Here is a 25,215-nt window from a genome sequence, read left to right as displayed (position 1 = left end):
TTATTTGAAAGGGACAATACTGCTATAAAGCTCCAAAATAATTGCACACTCCTTCTAGTATCAGAATTAACCTGTTGTGAATTTCTGACATCCCACAATCCATTATACTGTATGTACAAAAATCATAAAATATTTATCTGATGTATTTTTAACCCAAATTGTGATTATACAACCATTGGTGAGAATTCCTTATAACTTTTAAAATTCCCTGTGTTATATCAGCCGAGTAATTACTCATATGAATTTTTTATTTGAAAATGATAATACTGCTATAGAGCTCCAAAATAATTGCCCACTCCTTCTAGTATTAAAATTAACCTGTTGTGAATTTTCCCACAATCCATTATATGTACAAAAATCGTGAAATATTTATCTGATGTATTTTTAACCCAAATTGTGATTATACAGCCATTGGTGAGAATTCCTTATGACTTTTTAAATTCCCTGTGTCATCCTTTTAATCCCCCGGGAGATCCCCCACATTGGTGAATGCATTAATATTAGAAATGAAATCCAATGCATTGCTGAGAAACTGCAATATCCTAATTATTAGGACTACCTATCATATGATTCCTATTCTGTGCAATATAGATGGTCCCAATAGAAATGGATTATCCTGCCCCTACACTGCATATTATCAATTAATACGTGGAGACCCATTGGCCTCTACATTGTGTATCTAAATATTTTGCACAACTTAAAAATTGGGCTGGGTTGGTGGACGACTGATATAACAAGCAATAAGTGCTGCTCCTCATATTTCATGCTCCTACTGATTTTTTGAGACAACCCTGTATCTATTTGGATACCCAGGTCACTGTGGTTCTCTTGAACCCTGCTCGTTTGTAAGGAGTAAAACCACCAATGATATTATTAAGATGCTGTGCATCTTAATGGGTGAGTTCCATGTGATCAGATATGTGACAAACTATACCTATGCTCCAAGATAGTGTGTGCTACTGAAAGTGAGGTAAAAAGAAATGGATTCACCTTTTTTTGGTGAACATTCCCCTCATTAATAAGAGGTCAATGTGTGACCATGTGATGTGATAATCCAAAATAAATTGAGATAAGTGCCAAATCAAGTGCCCTGTGGTGTTGAAAAACTACAAAACATGAATCAAAAAAAGTAAAAAGTGTACCAAAATTCATGTGACAGAAAGTGCAAAATTTGTGTTGGGCCATTGAACATGTTTGTGTCCTCCTGCCTGTGGGTGACATGCTCTTTTAGATCACTCGTAGTCTAATCCTAATATGCCAATGCCGTAATGTGGTAGATGCTGATAATCCAATTCTTGCGGGATGGGTTTAATATTTTAATTCTACCTCCTCCCGGAAGGGCCACTAAAACATAAAGATTAAAAAAAAAAAAGGGATAAAATAAAATGACTGATGTTAGATTAAAATGAAAACTAAGACAGTATTTAATAAATAAAAACAAACTGTGACATCTATGCTGAGAGAAAGACGTGACATAGTATAGGAAATGAACTGTAACTGTTGGTCTCACAGGGACGTGGCATCATGTATTCATAAAAATGAACTGTAACTATTGGTCTCATTGAGGCCAGAGGGATGTAAAGTGTTCATGAGGAAGATCATCCTAGTTTCAGTTTTCAAAAGTTCTTGATCGAGGTCCCCTCCACGAATTCCTAATTTGATATGCTTCATCCCGAAGGCCTTGAGTCCACTGGGGTCGCCGTTGTGATACCGTTGAAAATGTCTTGCCACTGGTGAGATAATTCTGAAGTTGCTGAGATCTTTATCCACGTTGCGTATGTTTCCAACGTGTTCTAATATTCTAACTTTAAGGGGCCTGGTTGTTTTTCCGATGTATGCTAGTTTGCATGGGCATTCAAGATGGTAAATTGTACCCACAGTTGAACATGTAATTAGGCATGGAATGGTCCATTTCTTTTGAAATTTATCCACAAAATATTTTGTGGGAGTCATGTACTTGCATGCTTTACAGCGTCCACATTGCATAGATCCTTGGGGAGTCTTCTTAACGTCTATCCTGGATAAGTGGCTGTGAACAAGTTTATCCCTCACATTAGGTGACCTCCGCCAACTGCATTTAACTTTGGCTGGTAAAAGTTTGTTCAGATCACTGTCTGTTCTGAGAATTTGCCAATGTTTTTGTAATATTGAGTCTATATTACGCCATTGGGCGTTGAAGGTGCCAATAAATCGAATGGGTTCTTCATTTTGGGATCTCAATTTGGGTTTTAAAAGGGACTCCCTAGAATACCGATCTGATTCTCTAATGGCTCGTTTGATAGTTCTCCCACTGTAATCTCTGTCCTTGAATCTCCTGCTCTGTTCCCATTTCCTGATCTCAAAGGTTCCTTCATCAGAGCAATTTCTCTTGATTCGCAGGAGTTCACCCTTGGGAATGGCCTTAATGGTTGGGGGAAAATGTGAACTTTTGGCATGCAAAATGCTGTTTGTTGCAGTAGCTTTTCTGAAGTTATCCGTGAGGAGATTACCTTCCTCATCCAATCTTATGGTTAAGTCTAAGAAATTGATACATTCTTGACTCATTTCACAGGATAATTTCAGGTTCAAGTTATTGATATTCAGAAGGGAGATAAATTTATTGAGATCATGGAGTTGACCTTCCCAGAGAAAGAAGATATCATCAATATATCTACAATATATGAGAATGTTCTCTGTATATTCTTCCATTGACTCATTAAACACAAATTCTCTTTCCCACCACCCCAGGTAGAGGTTGGCATAGGTGGGGGCACAAGCAGTCCCCATCGCCGTCCCCCTAACCTGGAGGTAGTGGGTTTCATTGCAGACAAAGTAATTCCTGGTTAGGATAAATTGTAGTAGATCTATGATAAAGTTGTTAAACTCACAATGTGCTTCCATGTCAAGGAAAAATTTTGATGCTTGAATGCCCTGTGTGTGTTGTATACTTGTATAAAGACTTTCCACGTCACATGACACCAACCATAGGCCCGGTTTGACTCGAAGATTGAAGAGTTTGTTAAGGACATCCATTGTGTCCTTAAGATACGATGGTAAGGTGATGACATGTTTCCTGAGAAATTGGTCCACAAAAATACATCAGATAAATATTTTACGATTTTTGTACATATAATGGATTGTGGGATGTCAGAAATTCACAACAGGTTAATTCTGATACTAGAAGGAGTGGGCAATTATTTTGGAGCTTTATAGCAGTATTGTCCCTTTCAAATAAAAATTCATATGAGTAACTACTCGGCAGATATAACTGTACACTGAAAGTGAAGTACTCTCATTACAATACAGGCATGGGTATCAACAGCATCACATAGGGTCCAGTAACTAGATAATCAACGACAGATTGAATGTGTCTGGACCAGAATCTTCAGTGCAGTGACGGCCGTGAATTAGAGCCGCCGACCATGTGACCAGGAGATTGTTCGGGATTGGCCCGTTCAAACCAATAAATAGCCTGTCAGGGCAGACATTCGGGTTAAGCCTAGAAAAAGCTGTATGCGAAATGCGCGCATCGGCACCCACTTCTGCTCCGATGCTCTTACATTGATGAATGTTATATTGTGTGTACCTGTGGTTGTCAGATTGCTGCACGGTGATCATGGGAATACCCCGTGGATCGGACAAATGCTGATCAATTTAAGAAACCGTTGCAAGCTCTGACTTCCATGTCAATTGTTACTCTAACCAGTAAAATTATTATTAGCAACAGTATGTGAATTATATGTTTCAAACCAGTGGCAATTAGTACTGCACGGTCTACACGGGAATGCCCGCTGATCAGACTAACGTCGAGTAATCACAGGCTGATGCAGTATCAATATTCAGTTCATTTGTAAATTATAGCGTGTACCTGCGGTTGTCAGATTGCTGCATGGTGATTACGGAAATACCCCGTGGATCGGACAAAGGCTGATCAATTAGAAACCATTGTAAGCTCTGACTTCTAGGTTAATAGTTACTTTAACCAGTAAAATCTTTATCAGCAGCAGTATGTGAATTATATACTTCGAACTGTTGGCAATCAGCATTGCACGGCTAACACGGGAATGCCCGCTGATCAGACTAGTGCCGAGTAACTACATGCTGATGCAGTATTAATATTCAATTCATTTGCAAACTGTAGCACTCTCTTTTAGAGGAGCATTGTGTCCTGTCTACTGTTACTCGAACCAGCAATATTCTCATTAGCAGCAGGATGTTAATTACATGTTCTAACTGTTGGCAATCAGTACTGCACGGCTAACACGGGAATGCCCGCTGATCAGACTAGTGCCGAGCAACTACATGCTGATGCAGTATTAATATTCAATTCATTTGCAAACTGTAGCACTCTCTTTTAGAGGAGCATTGTGTCCTGTCTACTGTTACTCGAACCAGTAATATCCCCATTAGCAGCAGTATGTTGGTTACATGTTCTAACTGGTGGCAATTAGCACTGCACGGCTAATACGGGAATATCTACTGATCAGTTTTAACAATTATATGCTGCTGTAGCACTATTACCTAGTTTATTTACAAACTATAGCACTCCCCTCAGCATTAACGGGTATCCTGAATCACCGCTGATAGGACAAACGCTTGTGCAATTGTGGCAACACAGTTTTACTCATAATAAAGTATGCCTAAACTCATTTTATTTTGCAACAAAGTTGTCCAGTATTGACTCAAATCAGAAGACTATCATATAGTCCATATAGGGATATCAGATAATTGGAGTTTTAATCAATTTCAGCGGTTACGGCATAGGTACTATCCTATTTGTACTAATACACAGCGTTATCACTCACAGCATCCCATACCTTGGATGCTTTGAAGGTCAATTTATTAATCTATGACATATTAACCAATAACATCTTCACTAGCAGCAGCATGTGAATTACATACTCCAACTGATGATAACGAGTACGGCACGGCCAGTACGGGAATATCTATCGATCGTATTAATGCTGAGTAATTACATGCTGATGTAGTGCTAATAATCAGGTTATTTGTAAACCTCAGCACTCTCTTGAACAGCAGCTTGTATTTTGAATTGAGTAGGGACTGAGAAGTATAGTACTACCGATACGGGAATCAAGGTTAATAGGACAAATGCTGGTACAATCACTGGAGCACAGCTATACTCACACTATAAATAAAGTCGTGCCAAACTCATTCCATCTCACAACAAAATTGATTTGTATTATGTTAGGATATATGACCACCACAGGGTCAATATAGGAATATTGGATACTTACCTCTTACAGGAGGGGGAAGCGTGACATTATCACAGCGCGGCCGCCTCTATGTCGTTTAAGTACAGTCGCATCAACACACTATATTAAGCCTACTTTCAGAACTGCAGTTCACCCATATAAGGGGCAATTGATAGCTAGACAGGCTGCATAACTGCAATTTATTCTGATTATGATCCAATAGCTGGATATTTCATTTCATTGTGACTGGTGAAGAGTGCACAAACTGGCAGCGCACAACATTTATTAATCGACAGAAGAATATCAGATAGCCACAATTGTTTGAAACATAAGAGATACATTAGTGTTCATTTGTCCACAAGGACACTTTTTGGATGTACACACATTAATACATCAATATATATATAATAGCCAATGCAATCATCGGAGCAGATGAATTTTTAATCTTTATCACTTTTCTATCTCAGAGCACATTCTTGAATCTCTATTCTTTTTACCTCTATATTTCGCATGTTGACCCAATACGGGTCTTTTTATTAACAAATAAAAGTTATATTTTATTACATTACACTGTGCACCTAACCAGTACAACCCCATTCTTTCTCTTTTTTGTACTACATGTCAGTTTGGTTGTCCTAGGTAGCACCCCCAGGAGACATACATGAGGAATCCCTCATGATACACATTGGGGTATCAAAATGAGGTTCTTTCCCTCACTGTAGTTAAGTTACCGGATATTTGAGAGTGCAGATTCTTTCTTCAGTTCTTGTTGTCGCACACCAATACATAACAATAATTCCTAAAGGGTGTTAACTGTACGAAGTCGATTTGTATTTCCTGAAAAGATCCATCTGCAGGAAGGATATGGGATGGCTCTGTTGGTATTGCTTTACTCAAGCAAGTAAGACAGGTCATTGCTCTCTTTACCTGCATGAGAATAGAATCCTGGTGCACACCAGTAGGCTCTCATCAGCCTGCACCTACCCTCTTTGCCTAGATGAGTCAGACCGTGTGCCACCTCAGCTAGACTTGGAAGGTATGCTCTGGGGCCTACTGGCTTACCGTGTCCACCTGCCCACAGTCCTGAGGACTCCTGGCCATACCCCTTTGGCCTCCAGGCTGCCTCTTCCTGCAGGGAACACAAATTTTTTTGTATCTAAATTTATCTATCGTGTGTTTGCAATGTAGAGTACCATGAGCATAACTCAAAAAAAAAAAGAAAAAAAGAAACATCTCTAGAGGAGAGAAAGAAGAAGAAAATGAAAAAGAAAATGTCAGGTTTGCCATTCACCAACAGGCATATCAGTGTCTATACAAAATTTCCCTTCACCAGTATTCCCATTCTCCACCCTTTGTGCATGACAAGGCACACTGCAGTAATACTGGTGTCATCGTGCTGTTGAGATATACTGGGGTTGGGCAGAACTCTGAAGGACCTAGGCATGTGGAGTTTGAACTGTACTTGGGTCCATGTATTGTACCACCCTGTGTGAATGCAAAAGATGAAGAGGAAACTGTAGAGAAACAGAATAGAGGTTGGTGACAGATGAGTTTGTAGAGGTGGAGAAGATTTTATAAAAATTTGACAACTGGATTGGGCACTATGGGGAAGTGATTCTGTACTTGGCCTACCCCCTCAAAAAAAAATTCTGTGTGTCTTATCTCTACTGGGACTATCCCAGCCATCAATCCAGTGTCCTGTCCATCCTAAGTTCATAGGAAACCCGGTATCTGTGAGTTAATTTTCTCTACCTGTGATGGACATGCATCTAGAACAGCGAAATGTAACATTAGTAAGTTGCATTTATTCTGTTCTTCCCATTAACCGAATCTGTGTTTTCTATATGGCTCATGATTCCTTACTATATGTCCCTTGGTCCCGTCTATGTGTTTAATAATGTGGCTTGTGTTTTCTGTCTAGGGGATCTATATTGACTATGTGGGGTTTGGACTGATGGGTCTTTCCTGTATGTGCCAGTATACTTACCGTCCTCAACCTCTCCACCTGTTGTTCTCTGCGCCTAACACTATTCTTGTGATGTTTAATAGCACACTATCTAAAATTAGCTACTGTGACCCCTTTCCAATTTTGCAAAGAAGTCTGCACCCTGACACTCAATGCCTTATTGAGCCCGTCCATTTGCACAGAGACAGCCACCTCCCATTTGCCGAATTAGTGTTTACCAGTGGTCTTATCCAGATGGAGAGTTTTCTATTTATGTTCCACTGGTCTCAGCCACTTCCCCCACAGGCTACTGCTTTTCTTTTACCGGTTGGATACTCCTCTGGGTGCATGAGAAATGGCTGAAAACGATCAGGTCACCTTTTCCTCCTAAATAAAACTTCAACATTCATTAGTACCTATATAGGTTACAGTCATATTTTTCATATTTTTATTATTTTCTATAGTTTGTATGCTGGCCGTAACTGCTTCCACATCTACATAAGGTGGTGTACTTGCATTCTCTTTTTTTTTTCTTCCTACTTGTTTATTGTTGCTACAAGTTCAAACAGTTCTTATATTTCCATTCTTGTCTTATATGACTTTGGTTAAACATACCACCTGCAATACCTTAGGATCAAACTCACCAACCCCTCTTGCTGTCACAGGTTTAAACACTTTGTATGTCTGACCCTTTGTTTTTGGGATTTTATCAGATATATTCTTATCCTTAAGTTCTGCAATACCTCTGGTTCAAAGCTGCTCACCTTAGGGAATGGTACCCTATCTTTGTCAGTCATACATACCCATTCATTGCAAAAAGCCTCCGTGTGTGAACCATACTTTTCACACATAATAAACCTTGCTGACCCTCTCGGTCGCAAATCTGACCTTTTCGGTCCCACTTCTTCAGCCTGAACCCTAGCTACTGAACGCCCACTGCTTGTGCAATTGGATCCCATCGCGGACTTTTTGCCAATAAACGCAATCCCCAATGCACACCGCAGATAGACGGTGAAAGATACCTAGCGCTTTCACTCGCTCCTTCTCCACTGAGTACCACGACTCACAGCAATAGTGAACACCGCGAACCCAGCGAGGCCCTATCTAGTTTCTATTTACTGGAAGTGTTTAGGAGTGACTTACCTTTTCCAGTAAATATACACCGCTGGAGATTTTCCTGAGAGAGACCAGCGAAAACTCCCTATAACCTTATACACAAATCACACTTGCGTTTGCTCTATACAGCGCTAATGATACCGCAATTTTACGCAAAAGCTCGTAAAGGGGTATCCAGTTGCGCTATATATATCGCACCCACAAATGCGCGGTCCAATCGCACAGCATATAGGTACTTGTTACTTATCTGCCGTACGACCACGGGTCGTTGTACAAACTGGGACCCTCAGTCCGGAGCATAATACCAAAAAAACCTTTTTACTTCAATACTTCGCAATACAATGCACTATCACGCTCCTCTACAAATCACCTCACGATTTGCGTATTTCAATCTATATTAACGTGAGTCAGCCACTTCACGCCACCAAGCCTCCTCTTACTTGATGTACCATGGGACCCGACTTCCGGGGTTCAGTTCCACTCACTCCTACGTTCGCTCGCTCAAGTACACGTTGTCTTTTCTGTACAAAAAATTTGGATTCATTCAGATAGGCAGCTTTACCCCAGAGGCAATACAGTTTTTAAACTAAATTTAGAGTAACCTGCTTTTGAAATCTGATAGTTATGTGCTATTGTATTAAATGTCTACTATCCCACCTTTGAACTAAATGACACTATTGTATAATTTGTACTTAGCGCCCGCATTCTTACGCACTTTATGCAAACACGCGACCGTGCGTGTCTCTTACGCTGCGTGCGCAGTCCTTTACTTTGCCCGAGACACGTGTACAAAACCCTGCGTCCGCAATAAAACAAATCACACAGCTTCTATCAATGTGAGCAATACTAACTACTATTGCCCACTAGACACAACTTGTTCTGTATAAACTTTTATGCAGACCTGCGTTTGTGTCTTTATACTTACTTCCTTAGACATTTATTTTAGTTTTAACTATATAGCAACAAATGTATCCTATTTCACACAGATCTATAATGACTCTAGCAATAATAAATAATTTAAATGATATGATTCAGATTGGATAGCTATCTTGCAGAACATACACTGATATAAATATACACACAATTATAATAATTATATATATATGTACCATTCACTGTTCTCCTGAGACTCATTTACCCATTCAGTGCTTCTAATTTGCATATCAACAGAGGTTCATATGCCTGTTCAAGAGGGTAGTGGGACAGGTTAATTAACATTTCAATGGCTATCCTAAACTAGTAAGCAGATTTTAACTAAATCCTAGAGGTAAAAGAAAAAAAAACTTTTTCTTTTTTTATCTGTGTGTAATTCTTACATCAAGTATTCATCTCTTAACTCTCACTAGGCCCAGCTGAAACTATTTGTAATTGACTATGGCATGGGTTAAATAAATGCATGGTAACTCATAAATGGTGTTTGATGTGACCAAGGAAAGCTGATTATTCTGAGCAGTGAAAATCAGCCATTTAGAAAAATGACCTTCCCAAAATGGCCGCTGCTCCTCCCCCTTCCACATCCATGAGGGTTACACAAAATGGTGGACAGGCCATGTGGTTAGTCCAAAATGGAGGACAGACCATGCGGCTTCCTTTGTCACAAAGAGATCACACATCATACAAGCACCAGAAGTTATTTTAGGCCTGAGTTAAAAATAAAAACTATATCAAGGCTATGCAGCAACTTTTAAATGTATTTTTAACCCTATTTAACAGATAAGCAATCCAATCTGAATCAAACACAATGGCCCTCATTCCGAGTTGATCGGTCGCAAGGCGAATTTAGCAGAGTTACACACGCTAAGCCTACGCCTACTGGGAGTGTATCTTAGCTTCTTAAAATTGCGACCGATGTATTCGCAATATTGCGATTACTAACTACTTAGCAGTTTCAGAGTAGCTCCAGACTTACTCTGCCTGTGCGATCATTTCAGTGCTTGTCGTTCCTGGTTGACGTCACAAACACACCCAGCGTTCGCCCAGGCACTCCCACCGTTTCTCCGGCCACTCCTGCGTTTTTTCCGGAAACGGTAGCGTTTTCAGCCACACGCCCCTGAAACGCCGTGTTTCCGCCCAGTAACACCCATTTCCTGTCAATCACATTACGATCGCCGGAGCGAAGAAAAAGCCGTGAGTAAAAATACTTTCTTCATAGTAAAGTTACTTGGCGCAGTCGCAGTGCGAACATTGCGCATGCGTACTAAGCGGATTTTCACTGCGATGCGATGAAAAATACCGAGCGAACAACTCGGAATGAGGGCCAATATTTGAACCTTGTTTTGCAACAATAAAAATACATTTTAGCATCTTAAATATTATGAGAAACGCATTGTCCCTTTAAATTTCATATCAGCGTCTTACTAATAACACAACAATACACACGGATATGATGATTTTCTCAGCTTTTATGATGCGTCCATCACAAGCTGATCGACCACAGCGTCGCGTTTATAATGTACAGTGCATCATTAAGAACGTGATATCGCAGACCAGACCCCATCTAAGAATGCCAAATTGATTTCTCATAAATATTTAAAATGCCCGCTCTAATATATATTGTAAACGCCTGCACCTCTTATTACCATATCCCATGAATGTGCGCTATACATCGCAAAACACTGCATCCCATAAGAGAAAACAATACACCCACACATTATCTGAGTTCCAAAGCTCATTGATGTGTATATTTGTTATTAAAAAGGATTCAATATATATTACAAAGTACAGTATACCTATAGTTACATGATTACAACTCACACAGTAAGCAGTTAAAACATACAATTACATACAGCTACATACAGTTTCAGTTACATGCCAGCAATACAATACCATTATCCTTAAGTTATATAAATTCGTCTTTCCATATCACTCTCTCTCTCTGTAATGTAATGCTGGGACTCCATCTTCCTCTGAGACCTTACAGCAACTCTGAGACCAAAACAGGAACTACCTTCCTGTGTGATCAGTGTGTTATCTAGTTTCTGGGGGAGGGAACAGGCTGAACAGGCTCAGCCCTGGGGACGTCCAAAGGGGCTGGCGTGAGCTTCCTGTCCACTGTCCTATTCGGAACATCCATTGTTCTAACAAAAGTGATTTTAGCTTTTATACACTTAATCATAACTATCTGTCACAATGTCCTACAACTTAATAACAAGTATCAAATTAATCTACACATTAAGCTGGTTGTTTTAATAGTAAATATGACAGGTCTATCTTGCTTCGTTCAAATAATACACATTCATGACATTAATTCATTAGATATAATTTTAAATCATCATGATGTTTGGCGCTTGATATTATTATTATTATTATTATTATTATTATAATTATGTACTGTATGAAATAAGTCGAATCCATCTCTGTGGCATGTCCGTGTAAATGCGCGTGTTACCATATATTGCTGTGCTCGCTGCGCGTATTTGCAAGTATAGCGACTTATATGTGTGTAGAGTTTGTATGTTTTCTTTATGTAATATTATTGACTTCGACAGGAGCATGTACTGGCTGACAGACCTACTGCACATGGTTTTACAGTGCTGTACAAGTTGCTACCTGCACCAAGTTTGTCATTCGGTAAGCTACCATATTTTATCATTTTGGTATACACCAGTATTGCCTCCATCCTCACTCCAGTGTTGCCTCCATCCTCGCTGTAAGATACTGTATGCAGTGACTAGTTGGTTTTATACATAACAGCTAACTGTTCACCAGTTACTGCTTTCATCAAAATGTAGTGGGTTCCTATGGAGGCCCAGAGTGACAGGGCCTGGCAGAGGTCTTCAGCATGTTGGTGGGCCTGAATCCTAGGTCATTCAGGCCACACCAACCAAGGCGATGGGGTCTGGTGGCAGCTGCGGGTCCAGTTGTGATGACTTCCCATTGCAGCCCATGAGGCCGATGATGACCCTGAATCTCTTCAATAACATTGGTGGAATTTTTAAAAATAGTTGAGCCATTCATAGCTCACCAAAATGCAAATCTAAGATGGCCACAGCACGCCAATTGTGACTTTCTGTGTCAACACCTCAAATCCAAGTGCTGGTTTGGGTTAGTCAGCACAAGGTGGCGGGAGGCAGTTTACTGGAGAAGAGGGAGCAATGAAGAAGCCCTGAACACTGAAGAGAAGAGAAGACGCCAAAGACACCAGAATTCCTGAGAAGCTGCGGCTATTGTAAAAGAAATTAACCAGACTCATGCCTACAAGGTGAGGATAAAAGTAAATGTCCAATGGAAAAATGGTCAAAGAAAAGTCCTGTTGCCGCATTGGTCTATGCAAAAGAGCTTAAGAAAGCCACTGCTCTCCAGGTAAAAAACCAGCATGCCATCGGCGGAAGCTCTGAATGTATAAGGATTGGCCCACCTCAAATGACCACTGGCTGAAGCCCCAAGGTGGTGGCATTTGGTTCACTGCAGGTGAACACCATGTTAAAGGCCCTGGCTGGACCAGAACTGGTGCTGCTAAAGAGACGGGAATGGGTAGGACCCCAGTGGGGAACCTGTGTTTATTTACCCTACATTGCATTTCCATTGTCGGCTACTAGGACTGTGGCCACTGCAAGCAGTATGCCCTAATCACCTTGTTAGGCAGGCACTAGGCCCAAGCGACTGAGGGCACTAGATCCCATAGCATTCAAATCAGCCCCATTATTAGGCAAACACTGGGCAGAGCCACTGAGAGAAGTAGGCCCTATATCATTCATATCAGGCCCTTTGTTAGAGGGGCACTAGGCATGAGCCACTGGGGGCACTAGGCCCTATTGCATTCATTGCAGGCTCTTCATAGGCATGCATTAGGCCAGAGCCACTGTGGATATTAGTCCGAATGAGTGTGTAGCCCAGTGGCAGACCGCGTTTAAAGTAAGCTGTTGGTAGGGTACCTGCTTGTGTTTATTACATTGTTTTGTAACAGAATCATTGGGGAATTTAGCAGCAAGTAGCATGTTGTTGATAGGTTAGTGTGCTACACCCAGCCTGTAGTTGACATTGTTATCTCACCGGGTTAGTCAGAGTATAGGGCCCTGATATGTGTTATGAAGTCTGACAGTTGGTGGTGGGACACACTTAGAGAAAAGATCAGTGTAGTACAGCTGTGTGATTGATCTATTGCATTGTGATTAATTGTAAATACTGTGATCTTGACTGCACATCCATCAAGGTGACAAGAGTACCCAGTAAGCATAAATAGTGTTTTGGGCCTGATGTAATGACTTGCGAGATGGCCAGAGCTCCGAGATTCTGGCTGAATTCGTACTTTTTTTAAAGCAACAAACATTTACAAGGCGAAACCTGGTTGGTTTTGCCTTGTAAACGTTTTCTGCTTTACAAAAATGTACAAGTTCGTACAGAGTCTCGGATCTCAGGCCGTCTCGCAAGCCATTACATCCAGCCCTTTGTGTGTCATCCCCACCCCTTTAACTTTATAGGCAATTCAAGCAGTTGTGAGGTCAACCATGCCAATGTTGACCTTGTACTGAGCCCAGTGTAGAACATCCAGAGTTAGAGTGTCTACTTTCCTTTGCAGGGATCAGGATTTTCCTCCTGCACCATCGGTGCCCAACCACCTTTTATTCATTGGCAGCCTGACGGTGAAAGTGAGTAGGGTAAAGTGAGTGCCTGGCAACTCCTGCATGGCCACACTATTTTGCCATCACCCAGTCACCTCTCATATATATTTAATTATTGCATGTAGTTGACATTATGTTGACATTCAGAATGTCGGCACTATACATCAGTATTGTGAAATACACTAGAAATACACATCGACATGTGAAATACATTGACATTCTTAATATCAACATATTCAGTCGTAATGTTGATATATTCATAATGTCAGCATTCAAAATGTCTACATGTTCAAAATGCATATCTACATTATAAACATTCTATATGTGTATTAAGGGTACGGCTGCAGTAACAATTAGGGTTAGACTGCTCTTAGGGCTATGTTTGGGTTTCAAGTAGTATTAGGATTAAATAGTACTGTAAACACTCTTGCTATTGGCATGCATAATGTCTATCACATTGTTGGTGTTGACATATCAAATGTTGACATTTTGACCATGAGAACACCCTGAATGTTAACATTCAGACCATGTCGACATTCTGATGTTGACTTCCTGAATGTCGACAACCTGAACTTCAATATGGTATACCCCACCCATATGTGTGCCTCTTTTTGACTTTGAAATATATGATACTTACCCAGAACTGCCAGAGTTTCCTTTGGAGATTGAAATACAGGAATACAGGATATTGCTTCTCCCTTATTATATATCTATGCAGATTCCACCAAGGGATATTAAGAGTAACCTTTTACCTGTCACAGTGTTACATTAAATATGGACTAGTAACTACTGTATTTTTGGCTATAAGGCTTTTGTATACTATAGTGAACACTACCAATTAGACTGCATATACACATACGTAAAATGTAATAATCTCTATTCATCAGTTGTGAGATTAACTTTCTTGACAGAGAATCAATTTCTAGATATTTCACCTTCACAGTCCTTTATCTTTTTACATCAGAACATTTGTAGATTTTATTTAAATCCTGGAGTTTGCTACAGTAGCGCATCTCTCCTTTTTTCCTAGAAGGGCAATGGTGGAGACATCTACATGCAGCTTTAATGTTCTTCAGCTTTCTCTGTGGAGAGCACAAAATGAGCAGATAGGGGGACGTATGTTTTTCACAATTTTTCCCGATGTTTCACCAATTGTTTTATTTACAGGCTATCCAGATTGATGACCTGTAAAAAATGCCCTTCTCCAGAAAACACACAGGTTCAGTGAAACCTGTGTGTTCTCGGTAGAAACAGCCCCATTTTCAAAAGGAAATGGGGCTGTTTTTGGGGATTTGGTTTCAAATGCCTGAGGCAGGCGATACAAAATCCCAGATGACGGTGGCAACCTGCAGCGTCCCATGCCCACTACAGCAGCAGCAGGCTGGGACTGCAAGCATGGCGCCTCGGCCTGGAAGCAGGGCCGGTTCTGGGGCTTTGCGCGCCCCGGGCAGCAATGGGGGGCGTGGCTTCGTCAGGGGCGTGGTCATTTGCGCCCCCTGTACAGACTACTGTAGCGCTCTGAAATGGGCCCCCCGCTGCCCGCTGCCCCCCGCTACCGCTGGCCGCTGTGAAGCCCTTCGTGGAGAGGTCCTTTAATGTGCGGTGCGCACACCTACGCGTCTAGTTCCCTTCTTGGAGAGGACCTTTGCTGTGCGGTGCGCAATGATGTCATCGCGCACCGCACAGTAAAGGACCTCTCCACGAAGGGAAACTCTAGTTTCCCTTCACAGCGGCCAGCGGCAGCGGGGGGCACATCAGCAGCGGATCTTGCCCTGGTGCGGCGCTCTCCGGAAAGGCGGTGCTCCAGGCAAAAGTCCTGCTTGCCCGTGGCAAGATCCGCTAATACCTGGAAGCTGCCACTCGGCGCAGTGACCCCTGGTGGGGAATCCGGGGCAGCACCGTGACCGCACCCCCCCCCTCCCCCGCCCTTGCCAGTGGTCACATGACGGGGGAGTGCCCATGTGACTGGTGGAGCCGGAGAAGCAGCGCTGCACTGGGAGCCGGCACTCGTTGCAGCATCAGGTAACCCCCGATAAGCCACGGCTCTTGCTGGCTTATAGGGTGTAACAGGATAGCCCTGGTGGGACAATTAGCCCCGGTTAATTACCAGGGCTAATTGGATATCCCCCAGTATTCTCCTTGTTTGAATATGTCTTTCAATATTAGATTTGTCATCAGTAAAGGCTCTACTTGGGAGAAATGACACCAGATACTGTTTTGCTTAATAATATTGACACAAAGGTGCTATATGGCTCTGTAGCTGGTTTCAAATCTCTGTATATAGGTGTTAAGACCTTGTCATACTGTAGCTGCTTTTAGAGCGTGACCTGTTGTTTATTATACAGGAACACACTGTGCAGCATAATCAATTCTCCTCAGTTCAGTGACTATATAACAATGCTCCATGTAACAATTGAAAATATGACTAGTTAATGATTCTTTTTTTTTAAAGAAGCAATCTTCCAGTTCCATTAAAGAAAGGTTTAAAGCAAAAACAAACAAAAAGCAGATAATGGGAATCTCTGCATGGGACAATCTCTGTAATGGTATCTGTATATTGGTAATGCTGGTAATGTATCGTATGAAGCCCATTACGCAACTGAGGGATATTCACAATCTCGAGCAAAGCTTAGATAGAATGGTGGAGGAGTTGTAGAGGGGAACACTGGTAGATGAGGAAAATCAGGTAGCTAGCTGGGTCACGGTTAGAAGGAAGAAGAAGAAGAGAGGGAGACAGGATATCTCTGAACTGCCAAACCCCAATAATTCGTCCGATTGGATGAAGATTCTGGGGATGGCAGTGAGGAAATGACGGAGCTGGAGGATACCGTTCCCTCTAGCAACCGGAGGAGTGGTCCCTCCGGCACAAAGGGGATAAGAGAAAGCAAGGTAACTAGTCATATTGTGGTGGTAGGGGATTCTATCAACGCAATCTGCTACCGACTCTGTGATCGCTGTACAGTCTGTTGCCTCCCAGGTGCACGGGTACATCACATTGCTGACTGGGTAGAAAGACTGTTGGGAGGGGCCGGGAAAGACCCAGTGGTCTTGGTGAACGTTGGCACCAATGACAAAGTTAGTGGTAGGTGGGATGTCCTTAAGAAAGATTATAGGGACCTAGGCCAGAAACTAAAGGCAAGGGCAACTAGGGTAATATTCTCTGAAATATTACCTGTGCCACGTGCCAGTCCAGAAAGGCAGAGGGAGATTAGGGGGGTAAATGCGTGGCTTAGAGACTGGTGTAGGAAAGAGGGGATTGTGTTCTTGGAACACTGGACGGACTTCTCAGTCAGGTGCCATCTTTTTTGTCGCAGTGGATTGCACCTGAATGAGAAGAGGGCAGCAGTACCGGGGGGAAGGATGGTTAGAAGGTTGGAGGAGATTTTAAACTATGTGCCTGGGTGGAGGGAAAAGAAAGAATTAGTGGGACAACTAGAGAGAGAGTAGAAAAGAGGGATGTATAAAGTATAATAGGGGGTGGAGAGGGGGAAGAATAAAAATAGACAGCAATGGTAAATTAAGGAAAACTCAAGTTCCTAAGGAAACGTTGTCTACAACAAAACTTGCGGATCAGGGAAGTACTAAACTAAGTGTATGTTTGTAAATGCAAGAAGCCTAACAAGTAAAATGGGGGAATTAGAAATAATTGCACTTAATGACAAATATGATATCATAGGCATTACAGAGGCATGGTGGGATGATTCTCACGACTGGACGGCAAATATGGAGGGGTGCACCCTCTTCAGGAGAGATAGGACTAATAAAAAAGTAGTGGGTGTTTGTCTTTATGTTAAGCCATTCTTAAAACCATATGTAAAGGAGGTCATATACGAGGGGAATGGAGATAACATGGAGTCATTATGGGTTGAGATCTCAAGTGGGGGTAAATATACAAAAAAGCTTTTAATAGGGATATGCTACAAACCGCCAGATATTAGTGTGTCTGATGAATTACAACTCTTGTAGCAAATCGAAAAAGCTGCAGGAATTGGGGAGGCCATTGTCATTGGGGACTTTAATTACCCCGACATAAATTGGAGCACAGAAACAGTAAATACAGCTAGGCGAAACAGATTCCTAAACATTCTTAAAGATCATTACTTGTCCCAGGTAATCTAGACATAGGACTATACTGGACCTAGTATGAACTAATAATGCAGAGATAATATCAAATACTAAAGTAAGGGAGACGTTGGGAATTATCGATCACAATATGGTCACATTCGATATCAGCTTCCAATAACAACACTATAAAGGTCTAACTAAGACTTTTAACTTTAGAAAAGCTAATTTCAATTTGCTGAAGCAAGCAATGAAGGACATCAATTAGGAAATTGTGTTTCATGGTAAGAATACGGCTGAAATGTGGGATGTTTTTACAACTGTGCTCAATAAGTACACTCATTTGTTCATTCCGAAGGTTAACAAAAATAGAAGTAGTAAATCCAAACCGATGTGGCTTAATAAGAAGGTCAAGGAACAAATGGATAAAAAGAGGCGTGCTTTCAAAGCATTTAAGTCTGACGGGAAGGCGGAATCATTCCAGTTCTACAAGGAATGTAACAAAAAATACATAAAAGAAATCATAGCAGCCAAAATAGAAAATGAAAAACAAATCGCAAAGGAAGGTAAAACAAACCCCAAAAAGTTCTTTAAGTATATAAATGGTAAAATGTAACAAAAGGAGAATATTGGACCACTAAAGGGCGAGTTGGATGTCTTGATTAATGATGATAGGGAAAAAGCAGATATATTGAATAAATTCTTATCATCAGTATTCACGAGAGAACTGCACAACATAAGCGATAATAACGATCCGTTGCTAGGTACTTGGTTAAACAAGGAAGTAGTTCGGGAGAGACTAAGTAAAATTAAAATTAAGATGAATAAATCTCCTGGGCCGGATGGATAACATCCCAGGGTTCTTATGGAACTTAACACAGAGCTATTGAGGCCCCTATATTTTATTTTCAGTGAGTCACATCAGGAATGATACCGAAGGACTGGTGTATAGCAGACATAGTCCCAATATTTAAAAAGGTAATTAAAACTCATCCTGGCAACTATAGGCAGGTAAGTTTGACATCTATAGTGGGGAAAATACTGGAAGGTATATTAAGGAATAGTATACTAGAGTACTTGGATACCTCCAAGGTTATTGTAAGGAATCAACATGGTTTTGTGAAGGACATGTCATGTCAAACTAACTTAATAAGCTTCTACGAGAAAGTGAACGATAATATTCATGAAGGTAAAGCAGTGGATGTGGTCTTTTTGGATTTTGCTAAGACCTTTGACATAGTGCTACATAAGAGACTAATTTTCAAATTGAGAGAGCTTGGGGTAGGAAACACTATTTGTACTTGGGTAAGTAATTGGTTGTACAACAGGGAACAGAGAGTGGTGATTAATGGGATGTTCTCTGAATGGGCCTCAGTGCTTAGTGGAATACCGCAGGGTTCAGTACTCGGGCCATTGCTGTTTAACATATTCATTAATGACCTAGCAGTGGGCCTAGAAAGCACAGTGTCAGTTTTCACAGACGATACTAAACTGTGTAGAGTAATAAATTCAGACAAGGATGTTGAGTCTCTACGGAATGATTTAGCCAGGCTGGAGGTCTGGGCAGACAAATGGAGAATGAGGTTCAATATACAAAAATAATAATAATAATAATAATAATAATAATAATAATAATTTTCTTTATATAGCACTCTTTCTACAAACAGGACTCAAGGCGCTTTACATCAAAACAAGCATAATACAGAAGATTAATACAGCAATACACAGGCCACACAGGCATAAAAATGAAAGACTAAAATGCATAGAGTAATTATAATGCAGGGTTGGTGTAGGCATTTTGGGTAATAACTTCCATGGGCTGTTTATTCCACCCTCACAGGGTACCAGGTGCGGCAGCCATCTTCGGCGCACAGCGTAGGATTACCCTGGGTGGAATAGTCCATCCCTAGAAGAGGTGACACAAAATGGGGGTGATTGCAGCATCCTAACATTCAGAGTAGGATGCTGCATTCACCAACAAAAAAATGTAAAGTTATGCACTTTGGTACCAAGAACATTCGGGCAGCCTATAAATTAAATGGGGTTAATGTAGGGATAATGTTTTTTTTTTTTTAAAGGATTTGGGTGTGGTCATCGATAATAGACTTAGTAGCAGTACGCAATGTCAAAATAAAGCAACAAAAGAAAATAAGGTGTTAGCATGCATAAAACGGGGAATGGAGACAACGGATGAGAGTGTAATCCTGCCACTGTATAAATCATTGGTGCGGCCACACCTGGAATATTCTGTACAGTCAAAAAAAGATATCATGGAATGCTAAAGAAAGAAATATGCAAGGTTACAGCATCTAAATGATATATCATTTTATAAACCAGTTGAACTTGATGGACATTTTGTCTTTTTTCAACCTCACCAACTATGTAACTATATGTAACCATGACTATGGTTGCATTACTTATTTCATTTATCTGCTGAGGGGGGGACAGGGTGGTTCCCTGGGGCCCACACGCATTGGGGGCACCCACACTGTCTTAAACATTGCTCCATGGTCGATTCACAGCTGTTCCAGGTCCTGGTGCCCGCTGGCTGTTGCAGGTATGTAGATGTTTGATCTGTGTTTTCTCTGCTTTCCTACAACAGCTGCCAGGCACTAGGACCCAGAGCGGCTGTTGTCAGAGGCCCAACCACCAATATGCGCCTTTTGTGCATGTGTGGTTCCTTCTCCACTGTCTGCAGAATCTGATGGAGAGGGTATGTGGGGTTGGGATTAATTCTGTTGGTGGGGGGTCCAACAATCTACAGTAGCAGCCCCATGGCACTCACAAACCTTAATCTGGCCCTGATACTTACAATAATTACAGCAAAGAAACACTGGGGAAAATTTACAAAGGTGGCAGGTTTTTTTAGAACTGGTGATATTGCCGATAGCAACCAATCAGATTCTATTATCTTCTAGAAGCAGCTAGATAATTAAATATGGACTAGTAAGTACCGAATTTTTGGCTATAAGACTTTTGTATACTATAGTGAACAACAGCACACTTGTAAAGGTAAAAGATGCAAGTGCCGGGGCTCAGCAACTAGGTACAGGGGAAGGCTCTGGCCCCAGAGACAACTCGGGCCCTATAGCAGTCGCATCCCCTGCACCTATGGTAGCTACGCCCATGGTTCCGGGTCCTGGTTCCTGCTGGGTGTTGCAGGTATGTAGATACATGCTCAGTGTTTTCCCTGCTTTCCTACAACAGCTGCCAGGCACTAGGACCCAGAACGGCTGTTGTCAGAGGCCCAACCACCAATATGCGCCTTTTGTACATGTGTGGTTCCCCTCCGCATCTTTCCTTCTCCTTTGTCTGCAGAATCTGATGGAGAGGGTATGTGGGTTTGGGATTAATTCTGTTGGTGAGGGGCCCCAACAATTTACAGTAGCACTCACAAACCTTAATCTGGCCCTGATATTTACAATAAATACAGCAAAGAAACACTGGGGAAAATTTACGAAGGTGGGAGGTTTTTTTTTTAGAACTGGTGATATTGCCGATAGCAACCAATCAGATTCTATTATCTTCTAGAAGCAGCTAGATAATTAAATATGGACTAGTAAGTACCGAATTTTTGGCTATAAGACTTTTGTATACTACAGTGAACACTACCAGTTAGAAAATGCATATACACATAAGTAAAATGTAATACTCTCTATTCTTCAGTTGTGAGATTAACTTTCTTGGCAGAGAATCAATTTCTATATATTTCACCTTCACAGTCCTTCATCTATTTACATCAGAACATTTGTAGATTTTATTTAGATCCCGGAGTTTGCTACAGTAGCGCATCTCTCCTTTTTTCCTATAAGGGCAATGGTGGAGACAGGTACATGCAGCTTTAACGTTCTTCAGCTTTCTTTGTGGAGAGCCCAAATTGAGCAGATAGGGGGATATCCTGGATATCTTATTAGCCCAGGAAAAACATCAGGTGTGAAAAACGTATGTTTTTTCCTGATTTTTCCCGATGTTTCACCATTTTTTTTTTATTTACAGGCTATCCAGATTGATCACCTGTAAAAAAGATGCCCTTTCTCTCGAAAACACAAAGGTTCAGGTTCAGTGAAACCTGTGTGTTTTTCGGTAGAAACATCCCCGTTTTCACAAGAAAATGGGGATGTTTCTGGGGATTTGGTTTCACCTGCCTGAGGCAGGCGAAACAAAATCCCAGATGACCGCGGCAACCTGCAGCATACCATGCCCACTGCAGCAGCAGGCTGGGATTGCAGGCATGGTGCTGTGGCCCGGAAGCTTGGTGCAGTGACCCCTGGTGGGGAAGCTGGGGCAGCGCTGTGACCACATTTCCCCCTCTCTCATGCCCCTGGCAGCGGTCACATGATGAGGGAGTGCCCATGTGACCCGGTGAGCCGGAGAAGCAGTGCTGCACCGGGAGCTGTCAGCAGCCGGCACCCGGTGCAGCATCAGGTAACCCCCGATAAGCCACGGCTCGTGCTGGCTTATCGGGGGTAATAGGATAGCCCCAGGCAGGACAATTAGCCCCAATATTGGATATGCCCCAGTATTCTCCTTGTTTGAGTATGTCTTTCAGTATTAGATTTGTCATCAGTAAAGGCTCTACTTGGGAGAAATGACACCAGATACTGTTTTGCTTAATAATATTGGCACAAAGGTGCTATATGGCTGTGTAGCTGGTTTCAAATCTCTGTATAAAGGTGTTAAGACCTTGTTATACTGTAGCTGCTTTTAGAGCGTGACCTGCTGTTTATTATACAGGAACACACTGTGCAGCATAATCAATTCTCCTCAGTTCAGTGACTATATAACAATGCTGCGTGTAACAATTGAAAATGTGACTATTTAATGATTCTTTTTTTTTTAATGTAGCAATCTTCCAGTTTCAATGGAGAAAGGGATAAAGCAAGAAAACAAAACCACAGACAATGGGAATCTCTGCATGGGACAGTCTCTGCAATGGGATCTGTATATTGTAGCTGGTAATGTAGCTCGTATGATGACTATGGTCAGGCCGGTGCAAGGTCTCTATGCTCTCTAGGCAAAGCTTCAGCCTAGCGCTCCCTAACCTGCAACCCCCACATCACCCCCTCCTGGATGGAACATACAGGTGGTCACTAGGTGGACTGGGGAGATTTGCATCATTATACACATACATAGAAAAGGGATAACTCTCAAGTACTTTTAAAGTGATAAAGTATATTGTAAACAAAGTCAAAAAATGTGTGCCATCTATTCTTTATAAACTGTATAAAACTGTTAATTGGGGTTGTGTATGAGATGCCGCTGGTCAGAATACTGACAGCGGTATCCCGAAAATCAAAATACCATAATTTTGAAGTAAAAATTAATTAACCTTGCCCCTTACACTAGCCTTCCCAGGGGCAAACGCAGGATTTTCACGGCGTGGTTTCCGTATACAGGTTGAGTATCCCTTATCCAAAATGCTTGGGACCAGAGGTATTTTGGATATGGGATTTTTCCGTATTTTGGAATAATTGCATACCATAATGGGATATCATGGCGATGGGACCTAAATCTAAGCACAGAATGCATTTATGTTTCATATACACCGTATACACACAGCCTGAAGGTGGTTTTAGCCAATATTTTTTATAACTTTGTGCATTAAACAAAGTGTATCTACATTCACACAATTCATTTATGTTTCATATACACCTTATACACACAGCCTAAAGGTCATTTAATACAATATTTTTAATAACTTTGTGTATTAAACAAAGTTTGTGTACATTGAGCCATCAAAAAACAAAGGTTTCATTATCTCACTCTCACTCAAAAAAGTCCGTATTTCGGAATATTCCGTATTTCGGAATATTTGGATATGGGATACTCAACCTGTATATCACATATATGCTATATATATATATATATATATACATATATATATATATATACATATATATATATATATATATATATATATGTATGTGTATTTTATATATATATATATATATATATATGTATTATATATATATATATATATATATATATATATGGAAAAGGGGGGGATGACGGATGTATAGCGACCAACGGTGTCAATTAAGTAAGTTTGCCAATAATAAATACAATAAAACTATTTATTTGATACAAAAATAAATTAAAATGACATATATATAAAATGGGACAACAATACAATCACAACTGGACTAAAACACTTAAAATGAAAATATAAAAGCTACAAGAAGATCAAAATAATCAGATTTTCCTTATCTGTGGTATGAGGTAGGTATAGGGAGAAGGGGAAGGGGCGTGGCCACAAAATAATACCAGTTCATACTACGGTGCACAGTTGTCTCCATTATTCAAATTACGTTGCACAGTAGCGCCACTACACCAGGTAGAGCCCCTTTTACACATTACGGCAGACAGCGTCCCCCTTTTACACATTACGGCAGACAGCGTCCCCCTTTTTACACATTACGGCAGGCAGCGTCCCCCTTTTTACACATTACGGCAGGCAGCGTCCCCTTTTTACACATTACGGCAGACAGCGTCCCCCTTTTTACACATTAAGGCAGACAGCCTCCCCTTTTTTACACATTAAGGCAGACAGCGTCCCCTTTTTACACATTACGGCAGACAGAGTCCTCTTTTTACACATTACAGCAGACAGCGTAGAGCGCAGAGTAGAGAGCAATGTTGGTGGGTGAGTGAGGGTAACAGAGTGGGTGTAGTGATCAGTGAGGGTGAGAGTAGGGAGTAGTGAGGGGAGCAGAGAGTGGGTGTAATGAACAGTGAGGGACATCAGTGTGGACTGTGGAGGCGCTGAGCAAAGTGTGTGTTCCCAACTTCCAGCTGTAACCACCCCACCCCCACCCCGCTCTGTGACTCACCCCATGCTGCCTCCGCTCCTGTGCTGGACTCTTCCTCTGGCAAGCCATGTGTGCGACACTGCCAAGTGCAAGGTCGCACAGCAGTTCTCTCAGGGGCGCAGTCAGGAAGGGGGGGATGCAGCGCTGCTGCATTTGTGGCCACTCCCAACGACGAGATGTGCTGCTGCAGTGAGCTGCTGGCTGCTCCTCTTCTCCATTCTCCTGCTGCCGCTTCCAGAATGCCAATGCGCATACCCGGCTTGAAACGCTGGGAACGAGCGCAGTGCGGCACTGCTGTTTCCAAATTTGGCTGACAGCGACGGGGGATAGCGGCGCCTACAGGGTAAATACTAATACCCTGCTTGCCCTCTTCCTGTGTGTGCTAGCGGGTGCGCCCCCAGTGCACATTCGCTGTGTGCAACGCACTGCTAGCACACACCTAGTTACGGCACTGGTCGGGGGTGCTACGGATAGAGAAGGGTGGGGTTAGAGCTGTGACGAGAGAGAGCAGGCGAAGGGAATCTGGGTGG

Source organism: Pseudophryne corroboree, chromosome 5 (genome assembly GCF_028390025.1).
Source record: "Pseudophryne corroboree isolate aPseCor3 chromosome 5, aPseCor3.hap2, whole genome shotgun sequence".
NCBI lineage: Eukaryota > Metazoa > Chordata > Amphibia > Anura > Myobatrachidae > Pseudophryne > Pseudophryne corroboree.
Note: the sequence above shows the minus strand (reverse complement) of the source record.